We start from the raw sequence: 12,971 nt of genomic DNA, 5'->3' as shown, positions 1-12,971 counted from the left end.
ATTATCATACGGTATGAACTTTAGAGATACATTAACCAATGATTCATGTACCAAAAGAAAAGACAAGTCACATACTTTAGAGGTACATTGAACTTATCACATCAAATGGAGAGAAAGAACAAACATGTACATTGATACTATAGAGATTATCTCTATGTAAAAGACCTTTGTTTTATATCACCTGATCAAGTCTGGGAATTTTCCTCGGAGAGCAGAAGAAAGAAGATCAAATCATTTGAAAGTTTAATGATGGATGTATGATAAGGTACATGTACTTTTTTATGTATACGAATTTAAAATATATTATATGAATGACAGCCACGAACCCCAATACTAATATAAAATAACATCAACTATAAATAATAAATTAAATTCCAAAATAAAAATTGACATTTTTCAAAATAATTCTGACTTTTCCAATATAATATAACCCTGTGACAAAAGATGGTCAAATTTGGGCATAAACTTAATTCTGAGCCTCACCTCAAGCAATTGTATTTTGAGACCAAATAAAAATTTCCTAAACCGTGAGCCCAACCTGGCAAACCAGAAAAAGCTATATCCAAAACGTGCTCAAAATGTGTATTTATTGAATCAATCATTCGGAATTGTTGGATTGGATTTGTTTGGGTAATTTATACTTTTGGTCACGTTATTATTAATAAACTTTTTGTTTTAGTCACTTTATTATGAAAATTTATAAAATTAACCTTTTTTTTGGTTACTCATTGTTGGTAATGGACTGATGATGAGTTTCATTAGCTTATTTTCACTACTACTTAATTTGGCCCTTGAAGTGTAGTTAAAATGTCAATTTGATATTTTCCTTTTTTTTTATTTTTAATGATAATTCTAAAAAAATTCTAAATAATTACAAAATTATATATAAAAAAGAATTCACAGCTTATTTTTTGAAATTATAAAATATATTATGCAAAAAATGTTAAAATTCTAAAATTTTCATAAAATTTTAAAAACTAAATTAAAAAGTCTAAAAATTGATTTTTAAATATTAATATTTGAAATTATAAAAACGGAATGGTATAAATCTTAAATTTCTTTAAAAATTAAAAAAAAATCAAAATTTCATAAAATTATAGAAAATCTTAAAAATTTGGAAATAACTCAAGAACAAAGACTTTTTCTTTTTCTTTTTCAAAAAACGCAAATCAAATCATAAGTCAATATTTATTTGGAAAAATTGTAGATTAAAATCCAAGCACTTGCTGCATTCCACATTCATTCTAATTTATGATTTAATTTGAATTTTGGACAAAAATCACACGAGTTTAATTGATAAAAGTATTATGAAATTATAGAATATATTTTACCTCATTTACTTAAAAATTGAATAAAATAATTCCTATATGTTAGAAAAAAATTGATCCTTTTGTAGAAAAATTTATCCTACTTATTATTTAATTCTACTTATCCTTTTAATTCCAGGTCATTTTGAAAAATCCAAACTTTCACTTTGATATAATTTTATAATGCTTTTATAAGATAAAGAAATAAAAACATCCAAGGTAGATTAGTTATCGACTAACAACATAATAATGACAATGTAAACTCTTGTATTATCATTACACCAGTGGCTAATTAACATTTTTTTAATATGTTTGTAATAACGTAGATCCTAATCTACGATCTGAGGACCCCAGTAGTCAATTCTCTCCATGTGTGAATCCTGGGCACTTCAATTTCTTTCAACCATCTCAATAATCACTTCCTCCTTCATTCACTCTACTACTTTCTCCATCTGCACATTCCACAAGCAATCAAAGTATGTATTTGCATTCCATGCTTTTTTCTTGTATATATTTGTGATAGTTTGTAATGAAACATCATGGGGCAAAGCTTTCACTTACTTGACAAAGCCGAGTGTTGCAACTCTTTGTAATAAGAACAATCACGGTCGTCTTTAGAGTAAGGAGGGCCGAGAACATCGAGCACAGCGCATGGTGTTACGGCTTTAAATTCATGGATGTTACCTCCTGTTGTAGGATACAACACTGAGGTCTTGCATGGCGCTTTCAACACGCTATCGACTTTCAACCTTGCCAATCTCGCTGTAACGCGCAAAAGAAATACATGAATGGATTGCCTCAGTCCGGATGCTCTTGCAAGCAAAAGATAGATTCTTACGCTGGGATTCAGGTGGCGGCATAGAATCCACCCAATCGTACGACTTTATATGCAAATCTCCCAGCAAAAGCTTGCTGAAAACAGTCATCCCTGGATGATTATGGAGAGGGATGACAGCATTTGCTGCAAGAAAGAAAATGCAAAGCTGCACCACAGCAAAACAACAACAACGTATTAATGTCTTTAAACATTTTTCATTTTTCTTGAAACATTCTGTGTATATTGAAACAAGGATATCAGTACAAGAAAATCTTTAAAATAATCAATATATATACACTTGCATGTATGCAACACTAATTACCACCTTCACCCTAACTTGTAAAGAAGATATCAATGCGTTGGTATGAACTCATACGAATCAAAATACACGATTATCACAAAACAAATATTTTAAAATAGATGAAATATTACCAAATTCATTAAATGAGACAGAAGAGAAGGCATATACTAACCGAGAACTCATCGCATTGGTAAATGGGTGTATATGCAACACTTGGAGTTCCTTTCTCCACACTCTTAGATTTGAAGAACTGCATGTTTTTGCTAAGCCCCACATGTTTTGGCTTCATCTCATCTGAAATAAATAACCAAACTTCTTTTATACATATACATATACATATACATATACAAATTGAAGGTAATGCTTGATAAATTACTTGGTCCAATACATAAATGCATATATGATATACACACACGTTGTGGACCATAGTTTTTGATGAAATATTAGGGTACATCACATTGTGATGTGGGATATTGAACAGGGACAAATATATGTGAAATCTTAAAGCAGATAATTAATCAAAAAATGTTATAAACTCCAGTTTTTGTAATTACTCTTCAATTTCATTGATAAACACTAGCTAGGCAATCAGGATATATACATGATAGTAAATAAACTTATCAACTTTATGCACTAAAAATTCCGAGACACCGACATGCATTTATGAAAAAATGCTAATATTTCGAATTCAAATTTGTTGAATATCATGTATAAAATCTGCATGAACAAAGCCCCCCCCCCAAAAAAAAAAACACATTTTTTTTCTTGCTTCTTTTAAACAAAAAATCAAACTGAAAGAAGAACAGGGAATTTTAACTTAATTACCAAGAATGCTGCATAGCTTGTTGACATCAGAATCAGATGGAACAGTTTCAGGGCCTTTAAACACTTCCTTACATGAATCAAACAGCTTTTGTAGCACTTTAGGATCTTTTCTTTCCCTGTATGATGATCTGTTGTTCTTCTTCTTGATTGGTCTCTTAACGTATCTCACCTTGTTGTTTACATGTCTTATTTTCATAATACCCTTCCTTTGATCCATCAATCCACCACCATCCACCATCATAAAGCTTGATTTCATTCAACAAAACCCCGGAGTCTTAAAACTCAAGAAAAACAAAAAAAGAAACCCAATAAAGAACACAAAAATCCCACGAAGAAAAAGCAAGTCTTTCAAGGGTTTTCAATACAGATTAGTGTAAATGGGTTGGTTTGAATCAAGAAGATAAGCTTTGATATTGGCAAAAGACATAATGAAGTGTCAAAAGAAAATTGTGGAAATATGTGAAAAGAGGGTAGAAGACTGTAGGGAAAGACTGTAGGGAGAGAAGGTGGTATATATAAGGGTGGGAGAGACTGCAAAACTAGGGGCCATGAACACTGGGAAAAAGCTTTTATAGTTTTAGGGAATATTTTATATATAAATATATGAAGGAGCAAAGAAAACTATGGATAACAAGTGGGAAAAGATAAAAGAGAAAAAGGCTGTTTCCTATAGTTTTTTTCTTTCTTTTTTTTTTCTTTTTTTTTCTGGGTAAATTGTAAAGCTTTCCCGCACCAAGATTGAGAGTTGAATACTGCCTGTAACCGACCCCTAGTTTTTTTTTTTTTTGAATTTATGCATTTTTATTTTACTTTTTTTGTTTTTAATTAATAAATTCTATTTAAGAGTTAAATTATTTTTTTAAATGCAGTTTATTTTACATAAAATATTTAATAATTAAAAATATTTTATATTAAATGAGTGCTAAAATGTTTTTATTCACGTTTCTTGGATAGATGACAAAAATGTCAATATGCATTTATTGAAATTATGGAATCACTATGTTAAGAAACGTTTTTTTTGCATTAATTACATTGCTTTATTGATTAAAAAAAGTTATTAATTAATTATATTTTTCTTACTATAAAACCACCTTAAAATGTTAATAAATAAATTGATTTTATGTTGTTATTGACTTAAAAGGGGAAAAACAACTCATTGTGATGATGTGATGAGCTAGTGAGAATATGGAGCTTAGATTAACTTTTTAAGAATTAAAAAGTCAAAATGATATTGGAATTTAAATTTTAAAACCCATAAATCATAAATATCCTCCACATAAAAACGCAATAAAAAGTTTACGATACACGAATATCATTTTGGTTAGGCAGTTAGCATAATTGTTATTTTTTTTAGAGATGTGTTATAAGATTCATCGTCTATCTTTTGGCAAAAATTGATGAACTCGTTTAATCAGAGTAAAATTTTATGCCCTCGCTGAGAAGTTTTAGATAGATTTCACAACCTCCACATTATTAGATCAAATTAACACTATTTCATAATCTCGATTATAAAAAAGAGTTGACCCATCTAAGATGTCCCATAGCTCAGCTTCAAAGATTGCATACTCCCCCAGACATTTATCATAGCCTAAAATCCATTCTCTATTTTAATAACGCAAGACTCTCTCCGCAACAACAAAAGAAAGACTTTTAGTGTAAAAGCAATGGTCAAAACCCCTTCCCACTCTTGCCGTCCATGTGTATTTTTGTAATTTTTAAAATTATAGCCTAAAAAGAAAATTGGAGGAAAATGTAAGAAAAATGAGGACATTGGATTCCAATAAGTAGTGTTTTCGAAAACATGGTGACAGCTTAATAAAAAAGGGTGATTAGTGATTGAATGATTAGAAGTTTTTGAGGTTTGGGAGATTAATCCCTTTCAACAACATCATCAATTTTTGGCACCGCTCCAATCTTGGTTCAACTCTCCATTCATTCCCTTTTTCACGTTTTTATCCGACCACAACACCGCTAATTTACACGTTTACTTTTTAATTTATGTTTTCATCCAAATTTACGTTCTTGTTGATGTCGCTATTAACGATATTTTTAGGGTAAATTGTTCGGTTGGTCACCCACTTTTTAGTGCATTTTCTTTTTGGTAAAAAATTCCTTACAATTTCATCACATAACTTTTAGGGTGTTTTCATTTTAGTCATTAAATTATTAAATCCTTGATGACGGCTGATTGTACTTGCCCAAATCATATTTACATTTTCATTTTGGTCACCAACTTTTAGGTCACTTTCATTTTAGTCACCGAACAAAACCTGTTTTTTAAGTCTTGATCCGGGTAAAAATATCAAGGGTTAAAGTGAAAAGATGATAGAATTTAAAAAAATGCATTAATTTTTTCATTCTCGAAAATTTAAATTTCAAAATATTCATATCAATTAAATAAATTGTTGAAAAAATATTTTAGGGTGAAGTACAAAAATGGTCACTAAAGTATTGTCTGTGTTCTAGTTTGGTCATTAAACTATTCGAAATCAAATTTTTTATCACCAAACATTAATAGCAGTTTGAAATTTGAGCAGTGCTGAAGTTTGAAATCAGACAATAGTATTGTTGAGTGCCCTGTTCATCAAAGGTTTATATGTGTGGGATGTGGAGTTCCATGGCATTCATCAATGAGTTGTGAAATGTATCAGAACTTCCAACTTGGAATAAACTTTTACAAAAAAAAAATCAAAATTTGTCATTTTGTAAATGTTGAGGGCTAAATTTATAAATTCTTTTAGAATTTGAACTAAAATGACAAGTTTTACAAACATTGAGGGCTAAATTTGTTGATTTTTTTACATTTAGGATCAAATTGATAAAATGTGTAAATATTAGGAGCTAAATTTGTTATTAGGTCAATAAAATGAAGCTCACATTAGAATTGCCGTCAAATTTCAAATGGATGTTAACATTCAGGTGACCAAAAAATTTGATTTTGAAATAGTGACCAAAATAGAAACAATTAAAAGTTTAGTGACCGAAATAAAATACGGGTAATACTTTAGTGACTATTTTTATATTTGAGCCAAAATTTTATTCCTCTGTTATGTCTAATTGATTTGCTACTATAATATTTAAATTAATTTAATCTCCTTATAAATTTTAAAATTTATTTTATATTTCTAAATTATCCTTAATGAAATCAATTTAAATAACTCATATTTAATAATTGTTTACGAAACTTAAATTTCGTTTGATTGTAAAATCTTGAATTTTCTATGCTAAACTAAAAGCAAAGAAAAATTCTTGAAATTAATTAATTGTTTGTTCTTTGAATAAAAAAGTTATGAAAATAATTTAGGATTATGTTTCACGTTGAAGATAAATTTAATTAATTATAATTTTTTCTTTACTTTTATTGGAAGATTTAACTTTCAAGATTATATAATTAAAAGAAATTTGGGTTTTATAGACAATTATTAAATATGAGTTATTTGATTTCATTTTAATTTGGAAATATAAAATAAAATTTTAAATTTTAGAAGGAGATTAAAGTAATTAAGTAAATTAATTTCAATATTATAATAACAAATTGGCTAACATTATACGGGATAAAAAATTTTCAACAGTTTATTTAATTGATTTTAATATTTTGAAATTTAAATTTTCAATATTAAAAAAAAGAAATTAGGAGGGCTCGCTTTGGCTCCCTTTAAAATGGAAAAATTTAGTTCAGTCCTTCTAAAAATAATAAAATTATAAATTAATCTATGGTAAAGTTATACTTTAAACTCCTAAATATGAAAAAAAAAAATTATTTAGTCCCTTCAAAAATAATAAAACTGTAAATTAATGCATGCTAAAATTACTTTTGAATCTCTTAAAAATTTTATAATTTAGTTCAGCCCTCCTGAAATTTTTTTTAGCTCCGCCCCTGAAGGACAATGTAGTAAAATACGTTTTAAGTAATATTCCTTTTCGTCAATAAAACAATAAAAATTTTGATATCTAACTAAATAAAATAACATGTTATTCTTAATAATTTACTAAATAATCTTATATTCCAATAATCCTACTACCGGAAATAATCTTGGACCAAACACCTCTAATTTGATAAAAGGAATCTGGTAGTTTATTCAAGTTTTTAGCATAAAAATGGTCAAAAACGCATAAAATTTGCTTTTTCTATTACAAAATTATTTGAGTAAAATTTACTTTTACCTTCAATGTACAAAAATCACAATTTATGATATTTTAATAAAAATAATAATATCGAAACTACCTTCATTCATAATTTATTTTAGGCTCATGGTTTAACTATGATATTTTGTTGCATGATAAAAGCCCTTAAATATAGCTTCTCCTTTTTACAGTTTAATTGTTTTAATTATGTTTTTTCTTCAAAAGAGTTGAGTTGAGTTGAGATATTGGGAGAAATTAAATATTTTATTAAATATATTAATATTTTGTTTTTATTATATATAATTATTAATTATATGATTTTGTTATATTATATGATTTTTTAAAAATAAAAATTAACTTTATTAAATTATGAATAATAATAAAATAGAAAAGTTAAATTATCCTCGTATCCAAACTTATAAAATTACAAAATTATAATAACAATTCAAATATAATCAAATTTATAACAAAATCACAAAATGAAACAATAAAAATCTAATCTTCTCTCTTTTTTTCTTGTGAGGGATTGAGATGTTGCTCGCCATCTATTCTTTAACTTCTTTTTTGTGATGGTAATTTTATATTTTGCGAATATGACTTGATGTGTGTGTGAGAGATGTTGCTCTCATCTATATATTTTGCGAAAGTGACTTGATGCTTATGAGGTCAACTGTGAGATGTTGCTTTCTGTCTACACTTAAGAGATATTACCCGCACTTTTATCCTTCAAATATTCTCTATATTAATTTTAAGAGATAAAACTCAAATGTTAGTGATCTCTCAAATTATAAGTTTATATCTCTAGTCTAATTTTAATTAAAATATTAGTGGTTGTTACATTAAAAAATAATAATTACAGTAGTTATTAAATGGTGAAATATAAATTCTATATATATATAAGTACAACAGATATCTAGATCATTTTTACAACAGATTTGCAGATCATAGGCATTGATCGACAATTCGAACAGGAGTAGGTGGGATAGAATCCCACCATTCTTTCACTCGCCTTTCGTTTTGGTTATTTTTCATGTACTTCCCTAGCTTTGACCTCATTATCATCCAATGAAATACAGCACTTATTATCAAATACTTCAATGGAGTTACTGCAAACAATATCGCCAAACCAGTGATGCCAACCATCATCACATTTGCATGCTGAAACAAAACAAGCAACCCTGTTAATTTGGTTCAGCAAAACGATTCTATAGCATATAATTTTGTAGAATAAGTGAAATAAATACCTAAAAGAATGCATTTCATTGCATGAGTTATACCTTGGGTGCCCTTGAAACCAGGACTGAATGCAATTTCAGAATTGTGACATTTGCTTGGTGTATTATCTGGCAAATCGTCATATACATATATTGAGCTGAAACTATGTTCTCCCTCGTCGAGGCAGTCGGCTCAAATGCAGTGCACACGGTTATCTCCTTTTGTTTGTCTTTGAGCTTTTCTTGTCTAGCTTGGATCATTTTTGCCACCAATACAAGCAAGCCTGCAGATATCGCCTTGCCAACCCACTCCCTGCAGCACCAACGACATGAATGATAATGATTCATAGTTGTTTTATTATTTTCTCGGACTTGGATTTGTGTCAAAACCAACTTACTTGTACACAATTACTGTAACTATGGCAATTACGACAAGGGTTGTTCCCGGTCGTTCCCATGAAAGTGTTTTCCAAAACCACACGAATCCACTCTTGAGTGGCTTTAGTAGCTCCTATATTTGCCAAAGAAAGGGTGTGATACATACCAAGGTTCTTGTATCAATCCTATGATCTATTCTTTAGAAAGCAAGATATGCTAAGAGTAATTGAATCTCGATTTCAACTGAAAAATAAAAAAGTTTACTTGGCTCGGAAACTGAATGATGGGCATTAGAGTGGAAAGAGTGTGTAATTACCATAAGAATGAGAGCATTTTCACTGATCCCTTCATCTTTCAGCCCTTCAATTGCTTCTTTAGCATTAACAACTTCCCTTTCTTCCTTTCTTGTTTGATTAATCGCAGTCTCTAGTGAAGTCTTATCATCGTTTTCGCTGCCTGCAATAGTTTCCCTCTTCTCGTTCACTCCTTTTTCTTCTATTTCCGATATAGTTGGCTCCGAGAAGTTCATTTTTCTCAGTATGGAGTGTGCACTACATGGTTGTGCGATATTTACCTTATTTAGACTCTCGGCAAGCTGTTCGAGTACATAGTCCCCCTTAGGTAACTCGTCGTATAAGGCAAAAATCAAGAATTTTGTGGGATCTGGTGGACAGATTCTTAGCATTTCTCTTGCTGCATGAAGCCTTATGATGCTCAAAATGGTCCTTGCGTGCATCTCCCATGCTTGTATCGGACTTTCCGCCTTAAATTTAGATAAAAATTTGTGCATTAACAGTACCTCCTTTGTGAGTGCTAGCTAATGGCCACGTCTTGTGGAGCTTGTCATCTCTGGAAACTCCAGCAGAACTCCTTCTTGGCTAGAAAAATCAGACTGTTTAGTCTCTCAAACATCAAAATTTTCAACAACTTTGAATGTTCCCCATCAAACTAGTACTGACTCCAATTATCAAGCAGATCATTAATCTTTTACCTACATGTTATAATGTCTGACTTTGAAATCATAATCATACTAATGGTAGTATCAACGATATTCTTTGCAACCATATACTTACAAGTCGGGTGACTCATAGATTATGGCTTTGTCGAAAAGTGGAGCACCCCATGGACCTGTGGCAGCTGGTTTAACACCATGTTCTATATCCCTCGAAAGATCGATCTTAAGTGCATCATCATATGTCAAGACTCCAGAGGCCTCAAAGAAGAGAGCATGATTGGTCAACGTAAGCCTACCTGAAAAAGTAACATTTGAACTACATAATTTCTAAGTAGCAATGACTTAAATGACCATAAGATAAATATTAGTTTGAATGCCTGCACATTATTACTGAACCAAAATAAAAGAAATCAAGCACGAACCGGGCCAACTTGTTCCTTCAATATGGCGCACTACTCTTTGCGTGGTAGCCGTTCCTTCGACATGCAATATATATTCATCATCAGCTAACTCTACACCTTTTGGTGTTGCTTGTTTCTGCAAATGCTTCATGCAACTGAATGAAAAAAAGGAACAAGTAAAGCACTTAGAATATTGCAAAGAACTTCCCCCATTGATGTTTGTGCCAGTAAGATGAAATTACAATTATATGAATGTAAGCAGTACCACCACTGACAATTATACTAATCATAAGTAATCCTCCTATGAAAGAATTTCAAGTTTTTTTCTTACTCATTCAAGCAGAGTTTCAAGGCTTACTTGTCAATCTCCTTTAGGAACTTATCATATGCAGGGAAAAAGAGCCGGTTTCCGGTCGGCGCGGTCAGGGTTTCGAATGTGAATCTTCCGTTAACGATATCTGCAACTAATGGAACTAATGATCCCAACCATGCAAAAGCATCTTCCCCAACACTTGGTCCATCATTAACCTATCAACAAAGCACACTAATCACTATACCCCAAGAATGATAGACCGCTTTCTCGATACTAAACTATATAAGCAAAGCTAACAGGTTCATCAACACATCAATCTGCAAAAGGCTAATGACTTACTTAATCAACTGAATTATGAGAAATAAATTGACTTACGAGGAGTGGCATCAAGTCCGAATAGAAAAGAGGGATATCATCCAGATCAGGTGGCAAATTTACTGATATTTTCGAATCTTCGTTCTCCTATGCATAGAGGAATACCATCAAACAGATAAGTTGTAACAAGTTCAGCACAAACATTGCAAAGTTAAAATCCATATAAGACTCACTGCTTGAGGTTTTTCAAGGAGAGCATCACTGGGGTTCTCCCAAGCAAGCATCATGTCATATGTGAACCGGCTATATGATCCATTGTTTAACCTTTCTTCTATGTTTTGACATAAACTGATAAGGGCTTTTGAGCTGCAAAATTCCATCAATTTTCTCGAATAATCACCAACTTCAGGGTTCCATCCAGCTTCAAATTCTTCCACCAAATGTTCCACTGAAGTACCTAGCTCCCTGTATATAAATGTAGCATATAAATTTTTTTTAAACCATGTACATATTAGAAATTAATATATATGAGTGTTTTGATATGAATATATACTGTGCAGTTGTTCGAAGAACATGGTTGGCAATGGAAGAAAGATGCTTCCTCTCCATCTTCAACCTTTCAACACTTCAAATTCTAACCTCACTTAATTTCTATTTTGTTTTTGAGGATAAGGAAAAGAAAAAAGGGGTGTGCCTATGGAATTTGAATGAATCTCCCATTTATATCGATGGATAAGGCAAAAATAAAACCAAAAAAGAAAATGTTGGGGTTTTGGTAGGCTGCCACGTTGGGTTTTGCATGCCAACAGCTGGTGGATATACTTGATGTTCATGACATCCATACATGCATATGCTAACATTTCAGACATTTTCATTTGGATTATATATTTATTGTAATTTAGAGATGCAGATTTTAGGACGATAAATACATTAGCTTAACAGATCAAGAGAAAAATGTTTAAAAAGTAGGCATAAGGTGACGCAAGCCATGGTTGTTGATGCCCCCCAACTTGGCATATTATTTATAACAAATTTAGATAACAAACGGCATACTTTATCCTTTCGACGCTTTATATTAAAAAATAGAGAAATAAATTATTATATCACGTAGATGGTTTAAATAAAATATATATTTTTAATAATTTTATTATAATCTGTTCTAACGTAGTTGAATCCACCTTTCAAAATAAGAGATAAAAAGAATTTTTCTTAAAAAAAGCCGAATGCAATTCTTAATTAATTTGGTGCATTCATAAACTTAGAATTGGTTGTATAGACTTGATCAACATTTTCAATCAATCTCAACAAGTTTAATGGTTGTTCATTTATTCATATAGGCAGGTGTTATGGTTCTTATCATGGTTCTATTATTTTTACATGGTTTATGATAATTAGTTTAAGTGCTGCGTTTTGTTAAGACTTTTAGTAATACGGTGAGTTTTGTATTGAACAAAACGGGTGCGTTTAGTAGATTTCGGTTATGGTTTTACTATATTATGTGTAACAGAAAAGTGGTTGGATATGAAAATTGAATACTGAATTTCAGCTTCACTGCTTCTAAGTTCATTCTCTCTCAATTCTTTCCTTCTTCTTCTTTGAACCTATCTCTTCTCAAGAGTTTTCTTCAACAAAGGTATCAGAGCTATACGATCCTCATGAAGGGCGACGGTGTAACTACGAGGTTGCAAAAGGAGCTGCGTCAGATCCAAGGTGAACTGTCTCACATCCAATCGAAGTTTTCTCAGTTAGATGCTCGATTTGATGCTCGTTTGAAGGGGCTGCAGGAAGATATTAAATCAGAGGTATGTATCGAAATTCGTTCTGAATTGCACACTCTCTTTGAGTAATATTTTGGTCAGGGACCCCTAGTGGCCGCGGGATGTGCGGGTAGTAGCAAGGGGAAGGGTATTCTGGGATCTCCGCCGGGATGTCCACCGCAGGAACATGTGATCGTGTCCCCAATGGTGAACTTGGGCCATTCTACTTCCTTGTCACGGGGAATGCCTGCAGAAATGAATCG

General features: G+C 31.1%; 2 pseudogenes; both read right to left on the bottom strand.

The window, feature by feature from the left end:
* Window positions 1-1,520: 1,520 nt before the first annotated feature.
* On the bottom strand, window positions 1,521-3,813 carry LOC107936282 (plant cysteine oxidase 1-like; annotated as a pseudogene).
* A 4,432-nt stretch (window positions 3,814-8,245) lies between these two features.
* Window positions 8,246-11,644, bottom strand: LOC107940408 (uncharacterized; annotated as a pseudogene).
* Window positions 11,645-12,971: the final 1,327 nt, after the last annotated feature.

This window comes from Gossypium hirsutum, chromosome D08 (genome assembly GCF_007990345.1).
Source record: "Gossypium hirsutum isolate 1008001.06 chromosome D08, Gossypium_hirsutum_v2.1, whole genome shotgun sequence".
NCBI classification, from domain to species: Eukaryota; Viridiplantae; Streptophyta; class Magnoliopsida; order Malvales; family Malvaceae; genus Gossypium; species Gossypium hirsutum.
Note: the sequence above shows the minus strand (reverse complement) of the source record. Positions and strands in the feature narration are given on the sequence as shown.